This window comes from Haematobia irritans, chromosome 3 (genome assembly GCF_050003625.1).
Source record: "Haematobia irritans isolate KBUSLIRL chromosome 3, ASM5000362v1, whole genome shotgun sequence".
In the NCBI taxonomy this organism is placed as follows: Eukaryota; Metazoa; Arthropoda; class Insecta; order Diptera; family Muscidae; genus Haematobia; species Haematobia irritans.
The window spans coordinates 52,596,400-52,623,695 of NC_134399.1; the positions used below are offsets into that span (position 1 = coordinate 52,596,400).

At 32.1% G+C, this 27,296-nt stretch overlaps 1 protein-coding gene and 1 long non-coding RNA gene across 2 annotated transcripts in view; one reads left to right on the plus strand and one right to left on the minus strand.

The window, feature by feature from the left end:
- LOC142229105 (acidic phospholipase A2 PA4-like) overlaps nt 1-26,023 on the minus strand; it is a 131,330-nt gene extending 105,307 nt beyond the window's left edge. The window contains exon 1 of the mRNA XM_075299647.1: nt 25,707-26,023. The gene's annotated coding sequence lies outside the window, so the exon portion shown is untranslated. The remainder of the gene's footprint in view (nt 1-25,706) is intronic.
- LOC142229391 (uncharacterized) lies at nt 22,009-22,358 on the plus strand. The gene is made up of 2 exons (XR_012720396.1): nt 22,009-22,080; nt 22,175-22,358. It is a non-coding gene; the product is annotated as an uncharacterized LOC142229391 (long non-coding RNA).
- Nucleotides 26,024-27,296: the final 1,273 nt, after the last annotated feature.

Here is a 27,296-nt window from a genome sequence, read left to right on the forward strand (position 1 = left end):
ACGTTAATATTTTTTTGCGTACCTTAGTTAACTTAACTAAAACAGAGGAAAAACTTATACACAAATGAAGCATAAAGATTCTACCAATAATGCGCCCATCTTGAACTTCTTATGGCACTAAAGACATTCTTGCAATTTTGAACTCCTATTTGTTCCTTCAAACTATAAAACTTTCCTTAACAAGTGAAAAAAAAAATAATTATGTCTAATAAATTTTCTTGAATTTGTCCAAAAATATTTATTTATTTTAATGATATCGGCATGATGTCAGCGTTTGAAATACTGTTTAGTTAAAATTTTCTAAAAATAATCGAATTTTTCTAAAAGTAACCAAATTTTTTCATCCTGGTGGGTTCACTGTTTTTCAGTGCATGCACGCAGAGAAGAAACATGATTGTCACAATCATATTCGAAGAGCAAAATAATATGATAGGAGCTATTTTTGCGGCGACCATGTAACATTTTCACCTGCAACCATGTTGGCTCAGTGAACATGGTTCTAAGAAAAATAAAATTGTCCTCATCTAAAATGTTTTTATATTGATAAAAAAATTTTGTTTCCATTAAAATACAATGGTCAGGATCTAAAATGTTATGGTATTCGTCAAAAAAGTGTTTCTTCCAGTTAAAAGAACATGGTCACAACCTAAAATGTTTTGATCTTTATAAAAAAACTTTTTTCGTCGTCGAGAAAAGGACGCCACTTGAGAAAAGAAAACACAAAATTAACTTTATTTATTTATAAACTAATTCATTGTTTATTTGTATTTATAGCGTCGTGCAAGCAAACATCACATATTTTTAAACACTCTATTTTTGTTCAATTTCAACAATAAGTAATCATTCCATATTTACTTCGTGCCCATCAAATCTACCAACGCAGACATCATGTAACTGCAAATAAAAATAAATTATACCATATATCAAAAAGCAGAACAAAAAACAGGTAAATTTTTTCAATTACACTTCGCTTTTTTGTGTTCATATAAAACAACGTGTCACTTCTGAATAAATAAATTAACACAAAACACAGTAAATCCGTATTCTCCGTCCATTCCAAGAAACAATCAACACACGACTGACGAGCAAAATGAAAATCGTGTGTACCTGCTCAATGCTTTTATAAAATTATTTTCGCTGCAAAAAAGTTAAAAAATTAAATGGTCACGAAAAAATTTACATGGTCTTTATGGCCATGTAATGGTTCTAGGCATGTCTATACGTAATCCATAAAAATACTTTTTTCCCTGCAAAAAAGTAAAAAAATTGGATGGTCAGGTACATGATTTTCCCTACCATGTAATGGTCTCAAATTCTATCATTTATATAATAGAACATGTTTGCGGCATTTGAGAACCATTTAAATGCTTATTGCCAACATATATTTTTCTTCGCTCGAAAATTATTTTTACAAAGAAAAATACATGGTTTTCGCGACAATTACACACTCTAGATAAGGGTTAAATGGATGCGGCAACCATGTCCAAACATGTTTTTTCTGTGCGTGTGGAATGAAAAATCAGTACTTCGGTTTTTGATCCAGACTGAACCACTTAACTTATCACAGGTCCATTTATAAACGATTATTCGACATCTTAATACCTTTCATTACCAACAACGATATAATCGGACATTTCTAACTCGATATAATTTGTTTATAGAAAAAAGAGCGAAAAACAATAATTTATTACAAGAATTTTCCAGAATTTTAGTTCATTTTTCGTATCTCCAACGAAAATTAACTACTCGAAAGGAAATTTTACAAATTCTAAGTAGAAATCGTTTAGTTCATGGCCTACAAAATACGATGGAAATTTCTTTAAAAAATTTCTTAACTGGTAGTTAAAAATTCGTTTGTCATGTTATAAAACTACTTGTGAAATGTACAGTATTTTCTAAATAATACGTGCAATTTACTATCAGATTTTTTTGTATGAGAAAATATTTTTTACAAAAAAAAGAACTTGAAAGTGGATAGCAATTTCTTACTGACAATTCCTATAGTTAATAATTGTTGGTAAAAAATTACTCAATGAAATATTTTTAGTTCACATGTAATTAAATTTATAGACATTTTCGTCAAAAATGGTAGGTAACATTTCATGAAAATTTTGGAAATTTTAAGTTAAACGTTTCATCGTTGATAAACTGGTGTGCCTTTACGAATATTATTCTTAGAGTAAATTGTCAGCAGATGCGATGAACTAATGCATAGTACAGAGATCTTTATCGGCATAGTGGAATGTGATTAATGTAAAGATGATGTTACTTGAGTTTTGTTGTGTATACATGAGCGTGGGGTTGTTTTTTATCAAAGATTATAGATTTGAGGAAGATGGGAGATTGGCATGCGTCATACCAAATGTTGCATTTACCAGATTAGTTTAAAACATGTTTGTAATCTTATAGTTGTTTTTCGTTTTTATTTTTTAAACGAAAAATGTAATTTTCTTAATGAAACAATGTTAAATTTTAGGCAACAACAAAAAAAATACATTTTCCCCTTTATGGAAATTTATTTCGTGCTCCTAATTTCTTTTTATTTGCATTTTAATGATATGTCAATACTTGTCGTATACGCGTTTGGTTCGAATATTAAACTAATGTGGTAAATGGTTTGATGCAGGGCTGCCAATAAAATTTCAAAAATAATCGTCACTTTTTTCCGAAAACATCGTTATAATCCTCACTTCCATTTTAAAAGTCGACAAAAAATCTGCAATGTTAATAATAGTAAAATCAAACTAATTTTTTGGTTAAAAACAAAAATATTTATTTCATATAAAGAACAGAAAATGAACACATTTGCATTTCAACTACAAAATCATAATTAATTCAGTCTTGTATTACAAAATCTTATAGAAATAAAATTTTAACAAAATTTTCTGTATAAATAAAATTTTGACAAAAAAAAAAAAAAAAAATATATATATATATATATATATATATATATATATATATATATATATATATATATATATATATATATATATATATGTCAAATGAGGAGGAGGATGTTGGAGATGAAATGTCTAGCAAAAACTACCAATTTCTATATCTGCTATTATCAAGTGTATTCTCTCTTTTGCTGGCTCTAAATGTGTAAACGAACGGCTTCTAGTCCAAATTTTTGGACCGAGCTAATATCGTCATTTTTGGGGCAAAAATCGGAAAATCGGCATTTGCTATTTTTTGAGTAAAAAATCGGCAAAATTGGCAGCCCTGGTTTGATGTGCTCAGTAGCCAATCTCACATCTTCCTCTTCTATAATCTTTGGTTTTTATTTTTGTTCATTTAGTGGTTTGTGTGTGTGTTTGTTATTCGTGGATGGTTTTTTTTTGGCTGGAAGAGGTGTTGTTTTCAATAAAGGCACATGTGTTTTTGTTGTGGTAGGCAAAGACAATTAAAGAGGAAGATGTGAATTGGGCATGTGTTATTCTTTTTTCTCAAGAACCAGAGATTAGCCCCATACATGTTCGATGAGAAGTTGCAACTTTTTTTCGGTTTCTCTTTTCAGTTTGCATTCGTAACAAAACCCAATTCACTTATTTGAGCTTTTGGCTGTGCTTGGTTTTGTTTGGCATGATTCAGTTGTATAGTTAGCGTTGGCGTGGGCTGTTGCATCTTTTAAGCAGGTATGCAACAAGGGAATATACATGTATGGAATATATTTGTATTTTGAGATATATTAGCGTTTGCTTATTAAACATTTTGAGTTGTTAATACTTTAGAAAAAAGTCATTAATAATGTTCAATATTTAAGAAAAAATGCTGAAATGGAAATAATATATTGAAATCGTTTTATAGAAATCTAATTTAATATTATTCCATGTAAAACTAAGTATTCGATTTCAGAGTAATTCGTGATGAATTTGGAAAGTTTTTTTTACACTTCAGCTTATAGATTAATTGTAAATTGGTAAGTATTCTTTTTAAAAATGTGGCTTTCTTTTAAAGAGATGTTTTATTCATATTATTATTAGTTAATTAATTTTTTTGGAAACCAGTCAAAATGTTTTTCTTGTAAATAAATATTAAATTTCCCAGATGGATTCGGATAATTTAATAGAGAATTGGTAAGTTTTCTTTTAAAAATTTTGCTTTTTTTAATTAAAATATTTACGTTATTATGACCTTTATATCGCCAAAAACACAGTTTTTAATACCTTATTTTATTATTTCTTTAATCAAATTTATTGGAAACCAATTTAATATTTTTAATGTAAAAAATAAATCTTTAATTTCAGAATAACCCTAGAACAATTGGAATAATTTTTATTAATCCTCTGCTTACAATTTAATAATGAATTGGTGAGGTTCTTTAACTTTCTTTAAACCACACAGAAAAAAAGTGTCTCGTAAATTTAAGAAGATTTTTACAATAATTTATTACAATAATTTTCTAGAATTTTAGTTCATTTTTCGTATCTTCAACGAAAATTAACTACTCGAAATGAAATTTTACAAATTCTAAGTAGCGTACAAAATACGATGGAAATTTCCTTAAAAAAATTCTTAACTGGTAGTTAAAAATTTGTTTGTCATGCTATAAAACTACTTGTGAAATGTAAAGTATTTTCTAAATAATAAGTGCAATTTACTATAAGATTTTTTTGTATGAGAAAATATTTTTTTACGAAAAATTAACTTGAAAGCGGATAGCAATTTCTTACTGACAATTCCTATAGTTAATAATTGTTGGTAAAAAATTACCCAATGAAATAGTTTTAGTTCACATGTAATTAAATTTATAGACATTTTCGTCAAAAATGGTAGATAACATTTCATGAAAATTTTGCAAATTTTATGTTAAACGTTTCATCGTTCATAAACTGGTGTGCCTTTACGAATATTATTCTTAGAGTAAATTGGCAGCAGATGCGATGAACTAATGCATAGTACAGAGATCTTTATCGGCATAGTAGAATGTGATTAATGTAAAGATGATGTTACTTGAGTTTTGTTGTGTATACATGAGCGTGGGGTTGTTTTTATTTTTGTTCATTTAGTGGTTTGTGTGTGTGTTTGTTATTCGCGGATGGTTTATTTGGCTGGATGAGGTGTTGTTTTCAATAAAGGCACATGTGTTTTTGTTGTTGTAGGAATTTCTTGGCTTTGCTTGGTTTTGTTTGGCATGTTTCAGTTGTATAATTGGCGTTGGCGTGGGCGGTTGCATCTTTTAAGAAGGTATGCAACAAGGGAATATAAAGGCATGGAATTTTTTGGAGTTTTGAGACATATATTGGTGTTTGTTTATTAAATTTTTTAAATGAAAGTTATTAATATTTTATCGGTAGTTTAGAAAAAAGTTATTAAGAATATTTATGAAAATATGTTCTAATTGAAAGCGTATTGAAATTGTTATTATTCAATGTAAAAAATTAATATTCAATTCAAGATGAATTTGGAAAATTGTTGTTATATCTCAGCGTATAGTTTAGTCATAAATTGGTAAGTATTTTTTTAATATGACTTTCTTTTAAAAAGAACATTTTTTATGTATATTTTTATTTGTAATTAATTTTTTTGGAAACAAGTTTAATGTTTTTCTTTGTTGTAAAAACAATATTTAATTTCAGAGCAACTCCAGATGGATTCGAACAAATTTAAAAAATAGAGAATTGGTAAGTTTTCTTTTAAAAACTGGCTTTATTTCAACTAGAATATTTACGTTTTTGTGACCTTTTTATCATCAAAATTACAGGTTTTTAATACCTTATTTTAGTATTTCTTTAATCAATTTTTTTGGAAACCAATGTAATATTTTTAATGTAAAAACAAATATTTAATTTCAGAATAACCCCTTAAAAATTTGGACAAATTTTTAGTACTCTTTTGCCTGTAATTTAATAGTGAATTGGTAAGGATTCTTTAACTTTCTTTTAACCCTCGACAGTTTTATGTACATTAACGTCATCCTTCCTCATTTTGACTACGGCTGATTTCAAGACGCTATAATTTTCATCGTGAGCGAAAAAGTGAATCAAACTTTAATTTATTTTCTTATTCAATTTGGTTTTAAGTAGTATAAAACAAAAAATCATAAAACGGTGGAATTAGTATAACTTAAATTCACCATTTCCCAATAGACTAAAATGCATTTTAAATCGAAAATGAAATTACGTGTCGTCATTTTGACGAAAAATTACTGTCTAGGGTTATCAAGAATATTTGGTTTTTTAAGCATATTATTATTTTTTTCATTACATTTTTTGAAAACTTATTTAATAATTTTATTTAATGTAAAAAATAAATATTTAATTTCAGAGTAACTTTTTACATTTCCCCTCAGCGTACAATTTAATAGAGAATTGGTAAGTTTTATATTAAAACTTTGGCTTTCTTTCAACTAGAATATTTATTTTATTATATCCTTCACGTCGATAACAACACAGTTTTATGAGTTTATTTAGAATATTTCATTATTTCTCTAATTGTTTCAGGTACAAATTTTATGAGATACGTTTTCCAAAGAAAAGTTGAATTCCTTACACCATTTGATAAAATGCCCCCAAATATGGTAAGTTACAAGCTCAAATGAAGAATTAAAAATTATATTTCATTACATGGTGTTAATTTTTAACAATTTTCATGTTTGTTTCCATTTTTTTAGCAAGATATGTGAAAAAATTACCTACGATGAATAAAAAAAGGATAAGTCAAAATGTCCAAACAGCGAGTTCAAATGAACTACTCTCTGTTCCACGTGGTCATAATTTTTATTCACAAAAAAACATTGTATTAAGAACTTTCATCATAAGTTTTTATAATAAAGTACTTTTGCTTAAAGAAAGTTTAATTTTAATGTATGAAAATTTTCATAATACACCCAGAAAAAAGTGCCTTCGAAACTAAAGGAAAAAATTTTCATCAATATAGTTTATCCATTTTATTTCCATTAAGGTAAATTTTTGTGAAAAATAATAAAATTTACTCGTTTCAGTAAAAAAATCCTAAACTTTAAGCAGTTAGGAATAGTTCATTAACTAGAATAAGGCATGGAATTTTACTCATACTATTTTCTTCGCTGGGTATAAGAATTTACTACTGAAAAAGAAAATTTTATTCACCGATAACAAAGCATTCGTAACAATAAACAAAAACCGAACTAAAACCAAATTTCCTCAAAATTAGTAAAATTTCTTATAAAATGATAATTGCGACTTCCTTTATAATAGAAAGTTTTTCATACATACGAAAAACACTTGGCATAGAAAAATATTTTAGTTCATTCGTACTAAGAAGTATGCAATCCTTTCAAAACTTAAGGAAACACACTTGTTAGAATATAGGAAATTTTCCTAAATTTCTATTGTCTACCTGTAATCGATACCTGTCATCGTAATCGATGTGTTTGCGCGTGGGTGAAATCGATATATTTGCGCGTCGGTTGTTTTTTTAGTTGGAATCGCGTTGTTTTGGTATACGGAGAGATTGTTAAAAAATAATATGGTAAAATAATATAATAAATAACAAATAAAATATATAAAATATTTGTTATTTTAAATTAGTGAGAAAAATGTTCGTTTTTTTAAATAAATCTATCAATGTTCGTGATAGTGCATAAAGAAAGAGAACACCAGCAGAATAACAACCTTTTCATTTGTCTTCATTTTGGAATCTTCAATTATCAGGTAATATTCAGTGACGCTAACCTTTTGCAACAAAAATGTTTTATGATTTTTTATATTTGTAGGCATTGAAATTGTAAAAGGAGGACAAAATCATTAGGCAGCAACTTATTAAAAGTGAAAAGTACAAGAAGAAGAAAAAGTGCGTTTTACAGTTGATAATATCACACGGAAATTGGAAATAGTGGAATAATAAACTAATATTTCAAAGAGATTCGATGCTGTTGATTCTTAATAAATATATTCAATATATTAATAAAACATGTCTTTTATTGAAGATAAAATTGCTTATAGAAATAAATAAAATTGTATTTAAAAACGAAGGTAAGCAGTTCTAATTATGAAGTAAAAGTTTTACCACAGATGTGTAAGATTTGTCGAAATGAATGAAAAAATTTCAATAAAATCATTCCATATATGAATTCAAATTAGTTAAATTTTTTCATTCTGTAGTATAGTGGTATATAAATATAGGAAAATGTTAACTAATATATGGAATGCATTATCCCTAATTTCTACGAAAATCACATCGTTCAAACAAATAAAAATGTCTTTGGCGCTATACGAAGTTCAACTTTCTTCACAATGAGTTCATTTTAACTTAAAGAAGGGGTCACTTTTTTCTGGGTGTAGTAAAACGGATTGATTTAAAAATAGTTTAGTTGTCGACATTTTAAAGAGACTGTTAACCAATTTTTATTATCGGGTTTCCCACAAAATAAGCAAGTAAACCAAAATAATACTGACTTTTTAACTTGGGAGGGGTATATAAATCTTATGGTGTTCTAAAAATGAACTAAAATACAATGTTATAGATGAACTAAAATTTAAGAGAATTATAAACTAGACAAGTTGAAAAAAATCTTAAGGGCTAAATCATGGTCAATATTACTACAGTTTAGTTCATTTTGCAATGGAAAAGGGTTCACTGTTTTTTCAATGTGATTTTTTTTGTAAAGTAGTGTAATTTATTGTATAAGTTAGTTAGAATTTAAAAAGGGAGAAAGAATTATTATTTCTTACATTTGTAAATTTTACCACAATTGCGCCCATCTTGAACTTCATATGGCACTAAAGATATTTTAGAAATTTTCAACTCGAATTTTCCCTTAATTTTCCTTCCTTAATCTTAATAATTAACCTTAATTTTCATTCCAGCTGTTTTTTGTTTTTCAGTAGAAAATAAAGTTAAATTAATTTTCGAAATTTTTAATTAATTTATGGTTATGGTTAGGGTATGGATTAATAATCTAAGTGAGTCCGGTCTACCCTTAGGACCGATTTGAAGAAGGAAATGAATTAACCGCAGTTTCATCTTTATTTATTCTTAGAGATTAAAGTTGGAAAATATATCCTTTCGGTAAAAATTAATCGCTCACGTGTTAATTGAACATCAAAGAATGATTATCAAATCCATTATTATTTATTTGGGACCCCATTTTTGATCAAAAGTATGCAGCAACACTGAATTTAAAGTTTGGTCCCTTAAAACATGGATACACTATTTTAAGGGATTGCATTAACCTGTTTCCCAAAATGAAAATCAATGCAAAGTATTCACAAATATTCCGTGTGAATCATTCTTAAATGCAATACAAATGATCTTAGTATTTACTATGACTTAAGATATAACTCAACCGTCGAACGGAACGGACGTGTTTTTTTAATAGCGGATAAAATCATCGTAATAAGTACCTACTACGAATTTCAAGTGTGGTGGGATATTAGGCCACCATGCAGAGAAATTCAAAGACATCCACTGGGTTGCTAACTTCAGGGCCCAGTGGACGGGTATCGACTGAAGTTATAAATTTGGGCAATGACCAAGAGTTAGGCCCAATTAGTCGACCTGTAGACGGGTCGACAGGTGGCGACAATTTGACAAGTCGGACCTTTTCCAAGGTAACGGCATCAAAAGGAGGTAATCCCTCACGAAAGAGATTCAAAGAACGCAGAAATGCTTTGTTTATCATAAAGAAATCAGGATCAGTCGACCCAAGCACGTTGTCGGCTAAACAAAGCGATTCCTTAAAATGGGCTCAAGGAATTCTTGAGGCTGGAAAAAGGGAACGATCACCGGATGAGCTGCCATCCTCCAAAAGGGATCAACGATCGTTTGCCTCAGTTGCTAAAGACAGCCTTGTGATGGCTATCATAAATAAAGGAGCATTGGACGGTATGGTTCCAAAGCAAAAATGGGGGGAAATTGAGAATGCTTTGTCTGGCGTCTACTCACAGGTGCTGGAAAAGTTTCCCGGCCCAGATCCTCGACACCAAGAGGCTGGTTGGTATCAAGGACGATTTAAGCTAGTCGCATTTGAGGACCAGAGGTCTATAGAATGTTTTAAAGCTGCTCTGATACTAATTGGTGAAGTTTGGGAAGGAGCTGCTCTAGAGTTAGTCGAGAAGAAAGACATACCGGCTAGACCAAGAGCACATGCGTGGATACCTGCAAACCCTCCTGACCCCGAATCTATTTTAAATAGACTGAAACAATGCAATCCAGATCTTCCAACAGCTGATTGGAAGGTTGGCCGTTTGGATGAAGTGGATGGGCCAAGACGGCATGCAGTGTTTATATTGAACACTCAGTCTTTGCCACATCTAGCAAAGTCCCAGGGCCGTGTATGTTATGGCTTTCATTATATCCAAATGAAGGTGTATAAAAACGATCAGCTAAAGGATTCAGAAATGGACAAGCCTCTGTCTGAATCAGAAGTAAGCGGATCCTCTTGCGAAGTCGAGGGGGATACCAAGACATTTGAAGACATGGATAGATACCGTATGCGTGAGGAGGCTTCTACTGCCTCAGAACTCACCAAAGTTGAACCTATGGTTATTGCGAGAGTCACCGATATCTCTGAAGAGGACATTCTTGATGACTCGATTGAAGCGGCTGATGTGACGGTTGTTGAAAATCTCGATGGTCCTACGGATCCTCCAGATAAATCTTCATCATTGTAAGGCTGCATGTGCTGCCTTAAAAGTTCTCCTGATGAAAGGGGACATAGATATAGTTCTTTTTCAAGAACCATATGTTTACAAAAACAAAATATGTGAATTAAGTACTCCGGGGTTCAAACTATTGCAGTATACTGGTAATGATGTAAATCGAGCCTGTATAATTGCTAAAAACGAGCTCAATTTGTTTCTGCTTCCCTCAATGTGCAATACAGACACTGTCGTTGCAAGTTTAGAAATAGCCAAATGCAAATATTGGGTATCTTCGGTCTACATGGGACATGACAGGGAGATGCCTCCATATGCCGTTAAGACCTTAGTGGAGGAGTCACTGAAAACAAAGGCGAAACTCATTATGGGATGCGATGCGAATGCACATCATAGTATATGGGGAAGTAGTGATACTAATGCAAGGGGAGAGTCGCTAATAGAGTTTATTTTGCGTACTAATCTGGTAGTTTGCAACAAGGGAGATGTCCCAACCTTTGTCACTAAAAACAGGCAAGAGGTTTTGGACATCACCTTGGCCTCGCAAGAACTAAATGAAATGATATCTGAGTGGCAGGTTTTAAGTGAACACAGCTTCTCAGATCATCGCTACATCAGTTTCAAATTTGATGTTCATATCACCAAGATCATATTTCCGCCAAATGTTAGGAAAGCTGACTGGAATAGGTATAGGGAATCGTTCAATATGATGATACCGGAAATAACAGAGACAAATATGAGAAATGTGCAAGATATCGAACACGCAGTGGAGCGGATTACTAAGGCCTTCAACATCTCACTGAAAGCTGCATGCCCTAGAGGAAAGCCAAGGGGGAAACATCGACCACCATGGTGGTCTACGGAATTAAGTAATATGAGGAAATCCTGCAGGAAGCTCTTTAACAAGGCAAAGTCCACCAGAGCCCCTGAGGACTGGGATGCTTACAAGAAGAATCTGAGAGGATACAAGCGAGAACTGAGAAAGGCTCAGCATAACTCTTGGAATGCTTACTGCAGCAGTATTGAGAATACGTCCGAGGCTTCCAGACTACGGAAGGTTCTAGCATCCACCAACTCCGCTCCAGGTTTCATTAAAACATCGGAGGGCAATTGGACAACGTCCAGTAAGGAGACGCTGGAGGTACTATTGGACACACATTTTCCTGGAAATCAGACGGTTGAACCATGTACTGGCGGTGCCACAGTTGCTCAGCGGTCGTTTCCTGTCGAGGAAATTGTATCGGAAACTAGAATAAGATGGGCGCTAAATAGCTTTGGACCATTCAAATCCCCTGGACCTGATGGAATTACTCCGGCGAAGTTACAAGCTGTAACTGACAAAATTATCCCCTGGTTGTCGGTGATATATAAAGGATGTATCAACTTATCATATATCCCAGGAAAGTGGAGGGAAACAAAAGTCGTTTTCATACCTAAAGCCTCTCACTCGAGGGCGAAGGATTTCCGACCAATCAGCTTATCCTCATTCCTACTTAAGACTCTGGAGAGGATGATAGATATTTATCTTAGAACTAGCATCGATTCAAGTTTGTTCTCGAAACGACAGCATGCATACTCGAAGGGCAGGTCTACTGAGACCGCACTACATGAACTAGTCAGCTTTATTGAAAGCTCACTATCTGTCAAAGAATACACAATCGTGGCGTTTCTAGACATCGAAGGGGCGTTCAATAATGTCCATCCGAGCTCGATATTAAATGGACTGACAACTCTGAATGTTGATCCATGTATACTCAGGCTGTTAGACGAACTGCTAATGAAGAGACGTATTTCAGCCACACTAGGACAAGCAAACATACAAAGGTATGTGAACAGAGGCACTCCCCAAGGAGGAGTCCTATCACCTCTTCTTTGGAATGTTGCTATAAATAGCCTTCTGGTTACTCTAGAAAAAGAAAGGATAAAAGTGGTGGCATACGCAGATGATGTGGCTCTGGCAGTCAGGGGAAAATTCCCATCCACAATCAGAGATATTATTCAGAGGGCCCTCCGGATGACTGAGAAATGGGCGAAAGACAATGGTCTTGGGGTAAATCCTGCAAAGACAGAATTAGTCATGTACTGCAAAGATCGCAAAACTCCCACGGTTAGGCCCATTTCCTTAGGGGGTATTGAAATTCCCTTTAGGGAGTGTGCAAAATTCCTTGGCGTTATTTTGGACAGGAAGCTGAACTTTAAGCTTAATATTGAAGAAAGGGCGAGGAAAGCAACGGTAGCTTTATACTCGTGCAAAAAGGCAATAGGGAAAAAGTGGGGACTAAAACCAAAAATTGTACATTGGCTATACACGGCAGTGGTTAGACCTATAATGCTATATGGTGTTGTAGTCTGGTGGCCGGCACTTCACCAGCCGACAAGTTTAGACAAAGTTCAGCGTATGGCGTGCTTGTGTATCTCAGGTGCATTCAGCAAGACAGGAACAAACTCCCTTAATGTCATACTGCATCTATTGCCTTTAGACATTTTGGCCAAACAGTCAGCTGCAACAACGGCTGTGCGGTTGCGCGAGCTATCGCTGTGGTCGGAAAAAAGTTACGGTCACAGTTCGGTACTCAAAATAATGCCAGATGTGCCTAACGTAGTGGATTACACTTTGGCGAGTCCACTTTTCGACAAAAAGTTTGAGACTCTAATTCCCAACAGTGAGGCGTGGTGTACACGGACCCCGGGGAATAAAAGATATATAGATTTCTACACTGATGGCTCCAAATTGGATGGCCAAGTGGGTTTCGGAGTATATTCTAAAGATCTGGAACTTCGAATAGCGAAAAGATTACCTGATCACTGTAGTGTTTTTCAGGCTGAAATATTAGCAATAAGAGAGGTGGCGAATTGGCTGAGAAGTAATGTTCCAAAAAATGTGGGCATTAATATATACTCAGACAGTCAACCTGCAATAAAATCCCTGGACTCTGTGTTCCTCAACTCGAAAACGGCCATCGATTGCCGCAAATCTCTCAATGAGATGGCTGAGCAGTACAATATTCACCTAATATGGGTGCCTGGCCATAGGAACATACCGGGGAACTGCGAAGCGGATGAGTTGGCAAGGCTAGGGACTACCTTACATATTCCAGGGGAACTAGAATTTGTTGGTATGCCCCTAGCTACCTGCAAGCTCATGCTGCGTGAGAAGGCTGTTATGATGGCAAATGTTCGATGGGAGAATTGCAAGGGTTGTAACGATACCAAGCAAATATGGCCCCATTTCAACTTAAACCGCACACTAGATATGCTAATGTTCTCGAGACGTCAGATATCACTCCTGATATCTGCTATAACGGGTCGCTGCCTGATAGGAGATTTTGCAAAAACTATTGGCGCGAAGTATAATGACTATTGTATGCAAAGATTATAGATTACAGAAGATGGGAGATTGGCTACTGAGCACATCAAACCATTTACCACATTAGTTTAATACTCGAACCAAACGCGTATACGACAAGTATTGACATAGCATTAAAATGCAAATAAAAGGAAATTAAGAGCACGAAATAAATTTCCATAAAGGGGAAAATGTAATTTTTTTGTTGTTGCCTAATATTTAACATTGTTTCATTAAGAAAATTACATTTTTCATTTAAAAAATAAAAACGAAAAACAACTAAAAGATTACAAACATGTATTAAACTAATCTGGTAATTGCAACATTTGGTATGACGCAAGCCAATCTCCCATCTTCCGCAAATCTAAAATCTTTGATTGTATGAGCTGTCATGATGCGGAGGAAAAAGAATCAATTAAACACCTCTTGTGTGAGTGTCCTGCATTTTGTGTAAAGCGCAAGCAACTTTTAGGAGCATATAGCTTCAGATTACTGGCGGATCTGGAAAACGTTAACTTAAGCAGTCTGCTAATATTTTTGGAACAATCTGGTTGGTTCAACAAAGAAAAATAATCAAGAAGGTTCAGCGGTTAAAACTAGAAGTGCCCATATGTAATAGGTACTTTTAGTTAATGTGGTATCACAATGGACTGAATAGTCTAAGTGAGCCTGAATTTTAATCGGGCTGCCACTTTAACCTAACCTAACCTATGACTTAAGAAATCTATCCACCATTTCAATCGGAACAACAAGCTGCAATTTATAATAACTAATGGGTGGATGCGCGTCAATATTGAATTGAATGTAAATGAGATTTTCTCAAACTTATGCAGACATTTAAAAGATATCGTTGCGAACATATCAGCCGAAATGTCAATAGTCGTTGAAGTGTTAACTTCAAACGTTGTCAAAGCATCACGTCCAAAGTTCATTAACTTTTGTTGTTTACATTCATTGCTCCACAACTTAACATGTCCGTACTAAAGGTGTGAATGAACGACCACTCAAATATCTATGAAATATATTAGCGAGCATCCCCAAATATCGTTTCTTTCTATAATATGATATATCACATGTTGGCAAAACTTATCATAATAGATGACCTTGCGTATCAACCCCAACAGAACTCAATAACATATTGAAATTCTATTGGAGTTAATGGTGTACTTGGGATTTTAGTTGGTTACTAGTATATATAATTTTATTAACGATCGATTAAAAATAAAATTCTACAGTGGAAATCACAAAGCTCTACACAATTCTTATTGGTTACCACATAAATAAGACAAAATACATGGTTGTCTTTCAGAGAATGAGCACGACCCATTTTTGTCGGCAGCGGCTGACACTAAATTTTTGCCTCCGGCGGTGGCGCCTTGACGGTAAGCGCATATAAATTTGTCCATTCTGCGGCGGACAATTATCCATTATAAAATCAATTTGAAGTTATTCGAAAGGTATTGAGATTGTCGTACAACCAATCTTACAATCAAATTTACATTTCGTTAAATAATTTGCTGAACAAAATTTTTGCAAAATTGTTGTATCAGTTTGAAATTGATTGATTGTGGGTCGAAGGTTCAAAATTTTGGCAAAATACGACAATTATTAATACATTTTTCTTTCATTTTTTTTTATCAATTGGCGGCTAAATTTTAGTCGAGATGAGTCGACATATTCAGCGGCGGCGTCGACTGGCAACAGATGGTCGGCGGCGACTAAAATCAGCGGCGCGACTCGGCGGCTTCATTCTCTGTTGTCATTATCATATCCGAAGAAAAAAATAATATGATTTTAGCTTTTTTATGGAGTCAATGTAACATTTTCACCGCAAAAATTTTCACTTACTAATAAAAATAATATGGTTAACATCTGAAAATATTAACGAAATAATATCTGAAATGTTATGCCCTTTTTTGGAAATATATTTCTTAACTACACCCAGAGAAGCAATACGATCACCAAAAACATATTTCAAGAGCAAAATGTTATTTTTGGATGAGGAATATATGGGACGTTCTTCGAAATAATGTATCTAATTTCGGCAAGCATTTTATGTTTGGCAAGCAAACAAAATTTTTGTGGCAAAACTGTTCCATGTTCTTCATCCAAAAATAACATTTTACTCTTGAAACATATTTGACGTGATCATATTCCTCCTCAGCATGTATGTACTTCTCCGCACACATACATGTTACTGCAAACTGTATTGCCAACTATTGACTATTGCAAATATAGCTAGATCAAACTAAATTTATAGGAAACCAGCTAAATTATAAAAAATTGCCAAATGAATTTTATTTAAATAAATTTAGTAGTAGTATCATAATATCTAATTCAAGCAAGTGTAGATTGGGCGTATTGCTATAAAAATCTTTGATTTCACTATTTTTAAGGTAGTACTTGTATACAGTTTAGTTACACAAAAGTCGAATATCGATTTATCGACCGATCAAATCTTTTTTGATAAAAGTCGAAGTCGCCTTTGCATATATCTTCATATTCATACAGCATACATCGATACCTTTTCAGATTTTCTCTATTTTAAATTTCCCACTTGTTCAACACATTGATCAAATTTAAATCAAATTGACTGACAATCGAATTTTCAATATGGCGACTTACATTTTTGTTTTTTTTTTAATGCTAAAACTACCTTATTAAATATGCCTTGCAAGTGACTATCAACAATAAAATATACTTGACATTTCATGGAGTCTTTTCTACTATTTGAGCTTCTATGTTACATTCACACTTTTACTGAATTTTTCAAACTCAAACGCAACTAAATTTTTAAACTAAAAATCTATCGCGATATTTCCCGTCAAAAATCCAAACAAATAATGTTTAATTCGAGGCTATTGTGCAGTCCTTGCGTCCTTCTATTGCTATTGAAGAATTGGGATATTTTCAAAGTATTGTGGGAACCAGTTGCGGTCGTTACAATTTATTTCCCTTTTAGGGGGTTTATATCGCTCCCTTGACAAAATATACACGAATATTTTGTGGTGTCGAAGAAAGTGGCATTAATTCAAACACTTTTGAAACATTCTTGTTTTTGGAATATAGCTCGCAGAAAAAATGTGACTGAATGGAAAACTAAATAAAATTGCTTTTGATTTTATTATAGTATAAGAAAAGTTACCTTTTAGCTCGTAAAGGTACAGTGGTACTTTGGTATGTTAAAATGTACTGAAGAAGTTACCAAAATACTTGATTGTTCATCTCTGCTCTATACCCAAAAAAAAAACTGTAAACACACCAAAAAAGAAAAATATTGTTAATTTTATGGTGTTTTCTTTTCTAAAAAAAGGGATTTGCCGTCATTTTGTCTGTACAGAATGCGCATTTTTAAAATGTTACCACCAACCTAAAAAAATGCTATCATTTCAACGGGCAGAAAAGAATTCAAAGAAGGAAACAGGGCAATCGCAGCACTCTCGTTTGTTGGCAGTGCTGAAAATGCCCGTAATTTGTCTATATGCGTGGCGCTATTTTCACAACAGTATTCGAAGCCTTTTCGCACTTTTGCCTGTTTTTTTAGAAAAGAACCTAAAAAGTACATTTTCCGGGCAAAATGCAAAAAAAGTGTACATTTTTTACAAGAAAAGAAAACGCAATTAGAAACATGAGATTAATTTCAGAACATTTTAACTAAACTTTATAACAAACACCGATTACAAGTCGAAATCACAAAAATAAGTAAACATTTTTCAAGCATGTCTCACACATTTTATGAAGTAAACGTGGGTATAAAGTTCAATGACCGTACACATAAGTTCAATATGAACTAACGCAAAAGAACATTTTCGTACGATTCCCAAAAATAGTAAGAATGAACTACAGTATGGTTAAAATGAGCATGATTTGGCGCCAATGATTTTGTTCTTTATTTTTAGTTCATTTTTTCTTTTATGAGAGGATGTAATTTCGTAAAGTACAGTTGAAAAATTCAACAGGGCATTAAATTTTCCTGGTTTTAACAACGCTTTGTAAAAATTTCAAAATGTGGGGTATAATTTAGTTCAATTTTCGCCTGAGGTAGTTCATTCTTGCTATAAAACAGTTTACTTTTTTTCTGTGTAATAAATATTTGTAGGTAATATGGTATCACAATGAACTGAATAGTCTAAGTGAGCGTGATATAAAGCGGGCCGCTAATCAAACCTAACCTAACCACATTATCCTCCAGCATAGCTTATTTGACCTTACGATGGATACTATGTTCATGTTAAACGAAAAAAAATAATCTTTTCTTTCTGTGTGCCGGTCCTTAAAGAAAATATCATAATGACAAATGAGAAATATGTTCTGTTTTGCCGTTTCATACAATTTATTTCAGTCTATAACAAAGGCAATTCGACTTTGATATGATTTCTTCTGACTTCAGTATATCTGAAAATATAATTCATTATTATTAAAATCATCCTTATATTTGATAATTTTTTAAAATTTGTAAGTATTCAACAATAGAAGACATTAATTTCACTTAAACCAAATTTTAACATAAAAGCCGGTACTTGAAATTTTCGCGATGTTGAAATAGTTCGATTTAACGAATATAATTCAACACAATTGATGTGTAATTCAATTAAAATTTTGTGATTTTCAAATAGAAAAGCAAACATAGTATCGGACTTAAGTTGAAAAATCAAATAAATGAATATAATATTATTATGTCTTAAACTAACCAATTGGATCTGAGCGTTTGTTTCAGACAGACTACGCCTCAATAAGTTAACCAATAACAATAAACATATTTTATTTGACAAATGAATAAATATTTTTTGCAGCATAGTGATGGTTTCATAACTAAAATTTCAAGTGTATCTTATTTTTCTTAACTAAAAATGTACACAACAAATGTACTTTTGATTTTCTGTCATGGTACCATGTTCTTAGTGTAGTGATGGTAATGATTAGAAGTGATTGTTAACATTTGAGTAAAATATTTAAATAATGTTGTGTTTGCTTAAAAACTTAAATCATTCGTACGTGTGGGGTACACATTGTTCTTGATTTTTAAGCAGATTGTCGGGTAGCTGTCTTCAAATCGAAGCTCATGTGATGAGTATGGTACAACACAAAGATGCTAGGAAGTATTCAATAAATGTGGCTAATATTGATTTTCATATTGTCGCGCCAAAGATTGAAGAGGCTACAGTAGTCAAAGGTGGCTATTATTTCGTTTTTGTTTCTTTCCATGGGATCGAACCTTTCAAGTGCTAACATATTTTTAAATAAGCCATCTTCAGTAGCGAAGAACTCATTGAGTATGGTTGGGTGAAAAATTATTCAAAACTATGCTCGAAGAATGTGTAGAGATGTGGTTTTATTTTGAGACGTAAAAATCATATTCAAAACCAATATTCTATAAGGAGCACCAACTGTTGATAATGGATTTCCATAGTTATGTATTCTCTTCAGTGTAAAATTATGGGATATACATATTTACACTTCCTAGAATAATCTATTGTTCAACTTATTCCAAAAGATGTTGCTTTCTATTGCAATTCGGATGCCCAAAATGAAACAGAAGTTGTCCAAGATTGGGTCATTAGAACCTGTCTATGGAGTGGTCCTATTAAACTTCCCAAGACGAGTCCTTAGCAATGAGTCCACGTCGTGTTCGTCCTTAAAATGACCAGTTCTTTCATATGTTTTGACCAGAACAGAAACTGGTCCATACACACCAGGGACTAGTTATGTATCGGTCCTGGGCTTGATCTATTTCCCGTAGGGATAGTACAAGAAATAAAGACAATACCAAAGAAGAGGAACTAAACTTTCACAACAATTGTACGCGCAAATACTTCCACATCGAAATCTCGCAAAATTATTATATCGGTTTAATTTTTATTTTTAAGGTGTGAGAGATATACACAGAAAAAAAAGTGTCTCGTAAATTTAAGAAAATTTTTACAATAATTTATTACAAGAATTTTCCAGAATTTTAGTTAATTTTTCGCATCTTCAACGAAAATTAACTACTCGGAAGGAAATTTTACAAATTCTAAGTAGCAATCGTTTGGTTCCTGGCCTACAAAATACGATGGAAATTTCCTTAAAAAATTTCTTAACTGGTAGTTAAAAATCGTTTGTCATGCTATAAAACTACTTGTGAAATGTAAATTATTTTGTAAATAATAAGTGCTTTACTATAAGATTTTTTTGTATGAGAAAATATTTTTTTACGAAAAATGAACTTGAAAGTGGATAGCAATTTCTTACTGACAATTCCTATAGTTAATAATTGTTGGTAAAAAATTACCCAATGAAATATTTTTAGTTCACATGTAATTAAATTTATAGACATTTTCGTCAAAAATGGTAGATAAAATTTCTTGAAAATTTTGCAAATTTTAAGTTAAACGTTTCATTGTTCGTAAACTGGTGTGCCTTTACGAATATTATTCTTAGAGTAAATTGTCAGCTGATGCGATGAACTAATGCATAGTACAGAGATCTTTATTGGCATAGTGGAATGTGATTAATGTAAAGATGATGTTACTTGAGTTTTGTTGTGTATACATGAGCGTGGGGTGGTTTTTAATTTTGTTCATTGAGTGGTTTGCGTGTGTGTGTGTTTGTTATTCGCGGATGCTTTATTTGGCTGGATGAGGTGTTGTTTTCAATAAAGGCACATGTGTTTTTGTTGTTGTAGGAATGTTTTGGCTTTGCTTGGTTTTGTTTTGCATGCTTCAGTTGTATACTTGGCGTTGGCGTGGGCTGTTGCATCTTTTAAGTAGGTATGCAACAAGGGAATATAAAGGCATGGAATATTTTGGATTTTTGAGATATATATTTGTGTTTGTTTATTAAACCTTTTAAATGAAAGTTATTAATATTTTATCGGTAGTTTAGAAAACAGTTATTACGAATATTTAGGAAACTATGTTGAAATTGAAAGTGTATTGAAAGTTATTACGAATATTTAGGAAACTATGTTGAAATTGAAAGTGTATTGAAATTAAAAATTAAAAAATTAATATTCAATTCCAGATGAATGTGGAAAATTTTTGATATATCTCAGCGTATAGTTTATTCATAAATTGGTAAGAATTTTTTTAATATGACTTTCTTTTAAAAAGAATATTTCTTATGTATATTATTATTTGTTAATTAATTTTTTGGAAACCAGTTTAATGTTTTTCTTTGTTGTAAAAATAATATTTAATTTCAGAGCAACTCCAGATGGATTCGAACAAATAAAAAATAGAGAATTGGTAAGTTTTCTTTTAAAAATTGGCTTTATTTTAACTAGAATATTTACGTTTTTGTGACCTTTTTATCATCAAAATTACAGGTTTTTAATGCCTTATTTTAGTATTTCTTTAATCAAATTTTTTGAAAACCAATGTAATATTTTTAATGTAAAAACAAATATTTAATTTCAGAATAACCCCTTAAACATTTGGACAAATTTTTAGTACTCCTTTGCCTGTAATTTAATAGTGAATTGGTAAGGATTCTTTAACTTTCTTTTAGCCCTGGACAGTCATCCTTATTTTTTGTACAGTAAAGTCAGCCTTCGTCATTTTGACTACGGCTCATTTCAAGACGCTAAAATTTTCATCGTGAGCGAAAAAGTGAACCAAACTTGAGTTTATTGTCTTATTCAATTTGGTTTTAAGTTGTATAAAACAAAAATTCATAAAACGGTCGAATTAGTATAACTTAAATTCACCATTTCCCAATAGACTAAAATGCATTTTAAATCGAAAATGAAATTACGTGTCGTCATTTTGACGAATGATGACTGTCTAGGGTTATCAAGAATATTTGGTTTTTAATGCATATTATTATTTTTTTCATTAGATTTTTTGAAAACTTATTTAATAATTTTATTTAATATTTAATTTCAGAGTAACCCAAATAAATTTGGACAACTTTTTATATTTCCCCTCAGCGTACAATTTAATAGAGAATAGAGAGTTTTAATATAAAACTTACCAATTATATTAAAACTTTGGCTTTCTTTCAACTAGAATATTTATTTTATTATATCCTTCACATCGATAACAACACAGTTTTATAAGTTTATTTAGAATACTTCATTATTTCTCTAATTGTTTCAGGTACAAATTGTATGAGATACGTTTTCCAAAGAAAAGTTGAATTCTTTACACCATTTGATAAAATGCCCCAAATATGGTAAGTTACAAGCTAAAATGAAGAATTAAAAATTATATTTCATTACATGGTGTTAATTTTTAACAATTTTCATTTTTGTTTCCATTTTTTCCAGCAAAATATGTGAAAAAACTACCTACGATGAATAAAAAAAGGATAAGTCAAAATGTCCAAACAGCGGGTTCAAATGAACTACTCTCTGTTCCACGTGGTCATAATTTTTATTCACAAAAAACATTGTATTAAGAACTTTCATCATAAGTTTTTATAATAAAGTACTTAGCTTAAAGAAAGTTTAATTTTAATGTATGAAATTTGTCATAATAGTAAAACGGTTTGTTGTTCCTTTAATTATTTAATTTCTCTGTACTGTGGAATGATTGATTTAAAAATAGTTTAGTCGTCGACATTTTAAAGAGACTGTTAACCAATTTTTATTATCGGGTTTCCCACAAAATAAGCAAGTAAACCAAAATAATACTGACTTTTTAACTTGGTAGGGGTATATAAATCTTATGGTGTTGTAAAAATGAACTAAACTACAATGTTATAGATGAACTAAAATTTAAGAAAATTATAAACTAGACAAGTTGAAAAAAAATCTTAAGGGCTAAATCATGGTCAATATTACTACAGTTTAGTTCATTTTGCAATGGAAAAGGGTTCACTGTTTTTTCAGTGTATCTTCACTCGTCAAAGATCATTAATTTGATTGGCAGTGGACATCCTTACGATGTGATTGAAACCAAGCACAATTAAAACATTGGGTTTCTTTTTTGAAAATAATTAGATTGCAAATTTTAAGTCTATTCTGAAATCAATAGTATGTTCATAATAAAAATTTTCCAAAATATTGTGTAATTCTTGTGTAATGTTTAACAACAATGACAGATTGGTCTCGTCACAGATTAAAAATTAATACTTGTAACATTTGAAGCAATCCGTTGTCAACGCCAATTACAATAAAGAAATCCAATTAAAGATATAATTAAAACCATTAATTTCTTTGATTGATTTTTTAACTAAATTAAAATTTTAATTGAAAAACTATTGGTGATATTTGTCTGTGTGCAAAAAGGATTGTAATACACCCCAAGCCATTGGCCTAGCTAGAGGGGCTAAGTCTCCTAGAAAAATGTTAGCCCCCAGAATATTTAACATTATAAAGGGTGATTTGTTAAGAGCTTGATAACTTTTTTAAAAAAAAAAACGCATAAAATTTGCAAAATCTCATCGGTTCTTTATTTGAAACGTTAGATTGGTCCATGACATTTACTTTTTGAAGATAATTTCATTTAAATGTTGACCGCGGCTGCGTCTTAGGTGGTCCATTCGGAAAGTCCAATTTTGGGCAACTTTTTCGAGCATTTCGGCCGGAATAGCCCGAATTTCTTCGGAAATGTTGTCTTCCAAAGCTGGAATAGTTGCTGGCTTATTTCTGTAGACTTTAGACTTGACGTAGCCCCACAAAAAATAGTCTAAAGGCGTCAAATCGCATGATCTTGGTGGCCAACTTACCGGTCCATTTCTTGAGATGAATTGTTCTCCGAAGTTTTCCCTCAAAATGGCCATAGAATCGCGAGCTGTGTGGCATGTAGCGCCATCTTGTTGAAACCACATGTCAACCAAGTTCAGTTCTTCCATTTTTGGCAACAAAAAGTTTGTTAGCATCGAACGATAGCGATCGCCATTCACCGTAACGTTGCGTCCAACAGCATCTTTGAAAAAATACGGTCCAATGATTCCACCAGCGTACAAACCACACCAAACAGTGCATTTTTCGGGATGCATGGGCAGTTCTTGAACGGCTTCTGGTTGCTCTTCACTCCAAATGCGGCAATTTTGCTTATTTACGTAGCCATTCAACCAGAAATGAGCCTCATCGCTGAACAAAATTTGTCGATAAAAAAGCGGATTTTCTGCCAACTTTTCTAGGGCCCATTCACTGAAAATTCGACGTTGTGGCAGATCGTTCGGCTTCAGTTCTTGCACGAGCTGTATTTTATACGGTTTTACACCAAGATCTTTGCGTAAAATCTTCCATGTGGTCGAATAACACAAACCCAATTGCTGCGAACGGCGACGAATCGACATTTCACGGTCTTCAGCAACACTCTCAGAAACAGACGCAATATTCTCTTCTGTACGCACTGTACGCATTCGTGTGGTTGGTTTAATGTCCAATTAAGTAAACTGAGTGCGAAACTTGGTCACAATCGCATTAATTGTTTGCTCACTTGGTCGATTATGTAGACCATAAATCGGACGTAAAGCGCGAAACACATTTCGAACCGAACACTGATTTTGGTAATAAAATTCAATGATTTGCAAGCGTTGCTCGTTAGTAAGTCTATTCATGATGAAATGTCAAAGCATACTGAGCATCTTTCTCTTTGACACCATGTCTGAAATCCCACGTGATCTGTCAAATACTAATGCATGAAAATCCTAACCTCAAAAGAATCACCCTTTATATGTGAAATCCTTTATTTATATTATTTATACAGTACAAAATCTAAAATTTTTATAGAATAGAAAAGTGGGTTTGTGAGTCGAATTAAGATCCAGAAAATCGTCAAAATTTCTATTTATGTAGCTTAAAGGACATCAGGCGAAGATGATAAAAAAATAAAACTGAACCGAATTTTTCTTATCATGTCATTTTCAATCAAAAATTTCTACGTTTTACTTAATTTAAGTTTATTAAGTTTCCTTGACTTTAATAATTTTTTGTACATCTTCGTTAAATGAATTAAAAAAGGTTATAAAGATTTACAAAATTCGTATTTCCGACAAAATAGTTCAGAATTTCTTAAAATTTTCAAATTTGATCACAAATACGCCCATTTTGAACTTCGTATGGGGTTAAAGACATTTTTGCAACTTTGAACTGCTATTATTTCCTCCTTTAACTGTGAAAAAAAAATAATTATAAATATTTTTGAATTTTTCGAAAAATATTTAGTTATTTTTGTGATAACGGCGTTTATAATTCTAAAATTAACCAACATTGGTTCACTTTTTTAATGTAGGTCTATATTCTGGCAGGGCTCCCATATAGGGCGGTTTATTTTCTTGACAACATAGAAGCTGCAATTTTCATCTGATTCGCCTAACCATTAGATGGTCATATAAGCCATTTATTTTTAACCACGTCCATTAATTAATGGGGTGATTTTTTATATTTTAAGTATAGACACAAAATTTATACCACTTAGAGAATATTTGAAGAACTTCCACCTTCCACCACGGTGTCTACCAACAAAAATGAACTTAATCGTATTAAAATCATTAGTCTAAATTGTGAAAGTTATTGCTTTTAGACTTTTTTCTAAGTGTAATTTATCTTTTGAGCGAAACTACTACACCACATCTTTCGTTAAGTGCAAATCAATGGGAATTAAATGCAGATATTACATATGTATCCATGTAAAAAGGGTCCATTTAACTCAAGCACAGGAACAGAACAAAAAAAACAACACAAGTATATTGCAATGTGTTTGTATTCATTGACCTTCAAAACATGTTCCCGTGTACTCTCAGTGGATAGCATAAAAAGGACAAAAAATAGAAGGAAAACAACATGCACTTGAACTATATGTTGTTGAAATGAATCAGTGGTTAAAAATTAATAAAATAAGACTTACATGAGGTAGATTCACCAATGATAAAAAGAAATCAAAAATTACGCTTTATTTAATATTATATTCTTTCAACTTTACTTTTATATCGAAAACGAATTCTTTGAATTATTTTCACTTTCTCACCACTTGTCACTTTTTATTTGCTATGCTTTTTTAACGATATCACTGAGAATAGAATAATTATAAAAAAAAGAAAAACTTTTTTGCTATGCCCCTTGACGGAGATTTTGGATTTTTATGTAACAATGTGTAGGTACTTTATTGGAGCTAGAGAGCGCCAAATAGACTTTTTAGCGCGACGACAAACTTGTCTGTGTCCGCACACCGCTGTGGTAAAACTGAACTTGATTCTTAAGCATATTTAAACTTGGACTTGGCCCAATAGCGGTGTGGTGTGTATGTGTACATACGTCTGTGTGGCTATGCGTTTATGATAAGGTATGTTAACATCATCCCAGCGGCGGAAATCGCTCTTCATAAGGCCTTTTAAAAGGCATTAAATTGCAGACACAAGGCATTGACTTCCCATTACATATTCATTGTATTTTTACACAGGGTGTCATAGCCGACCAAGGGCTCCGACTTCAACTTACAGCATAAGGGCTAATATAAGGTCATTATTTTAAGGCCTTTTAGGAATAGCCTCACATAAGTTCTTTATAATGTGTGATAAAATAAGGCCTTTTATAATGTATACATCAAAAGGATTTATGAAGCATATATAAATAGAGGCCTCTTAATAGGAGTTTAAAATAATGCCACTTTAATGCCTTTTTATGAAGGCTGTTTAAAAGGCCTTGTTTACATACCTTATAAAGGACCTACTCCAAATTTCATATATAAACAAGAAACCAAAAATTTGTGCAGAATTCTTTTTATTTTATTTTGTACTATATAAAATTGTACTATAAAAAATAAATCACCTTCTTCATAGGAACTGATTTCGTATTGGACGTCTGATTTCCACATATTGAACAGAACATTGGCTTTCATGGTAGAAGTTGCCGCTAAATAAATAAGTAAAATTATTATAAAATTATTATTATAATGTAATTCAATATAGTAAAGAAATATATATATATACCGCATATTTGACACTTCAGTTAAAAACAAAAAAAACAAACACCGCGACTTGCTCCAACGAAATCACAAACCCGAATGAAGAAACACGTGTTGCTTTAAATTGTGCAAAATTATTTTTATTCTTAACTTTCGGTTACTTATAAACTTACGGCATAAGGGCTTATCAAAGGTCTCTTAGATTAAAGAAGTGCGCATATGAGAACATGACTTGTTTTTTTTAAGCCGTTATATTGTTTGTGACTCATTTCGAAAAACTTATAAATTGGCTTACGGCATAAGGGCTTTTCAAAGGTCTCGTAAATTATAAGAGCTTGCTATGAGAATATGATTTGCTTTTTAAAAATCGTTTTATTTTGCCTCGTTGCAAGAACACATTGTAATTCACAATACCAAACAAGGCCTATTAGGAGTTCTTTAAAATGTGTCTTTAAACACATGTCCCTGATAAGTCATTTCAAAAGGCCTCGACAAGTACACTGAAAAAAATATTGTCGTGAGGTCAAAGATTTC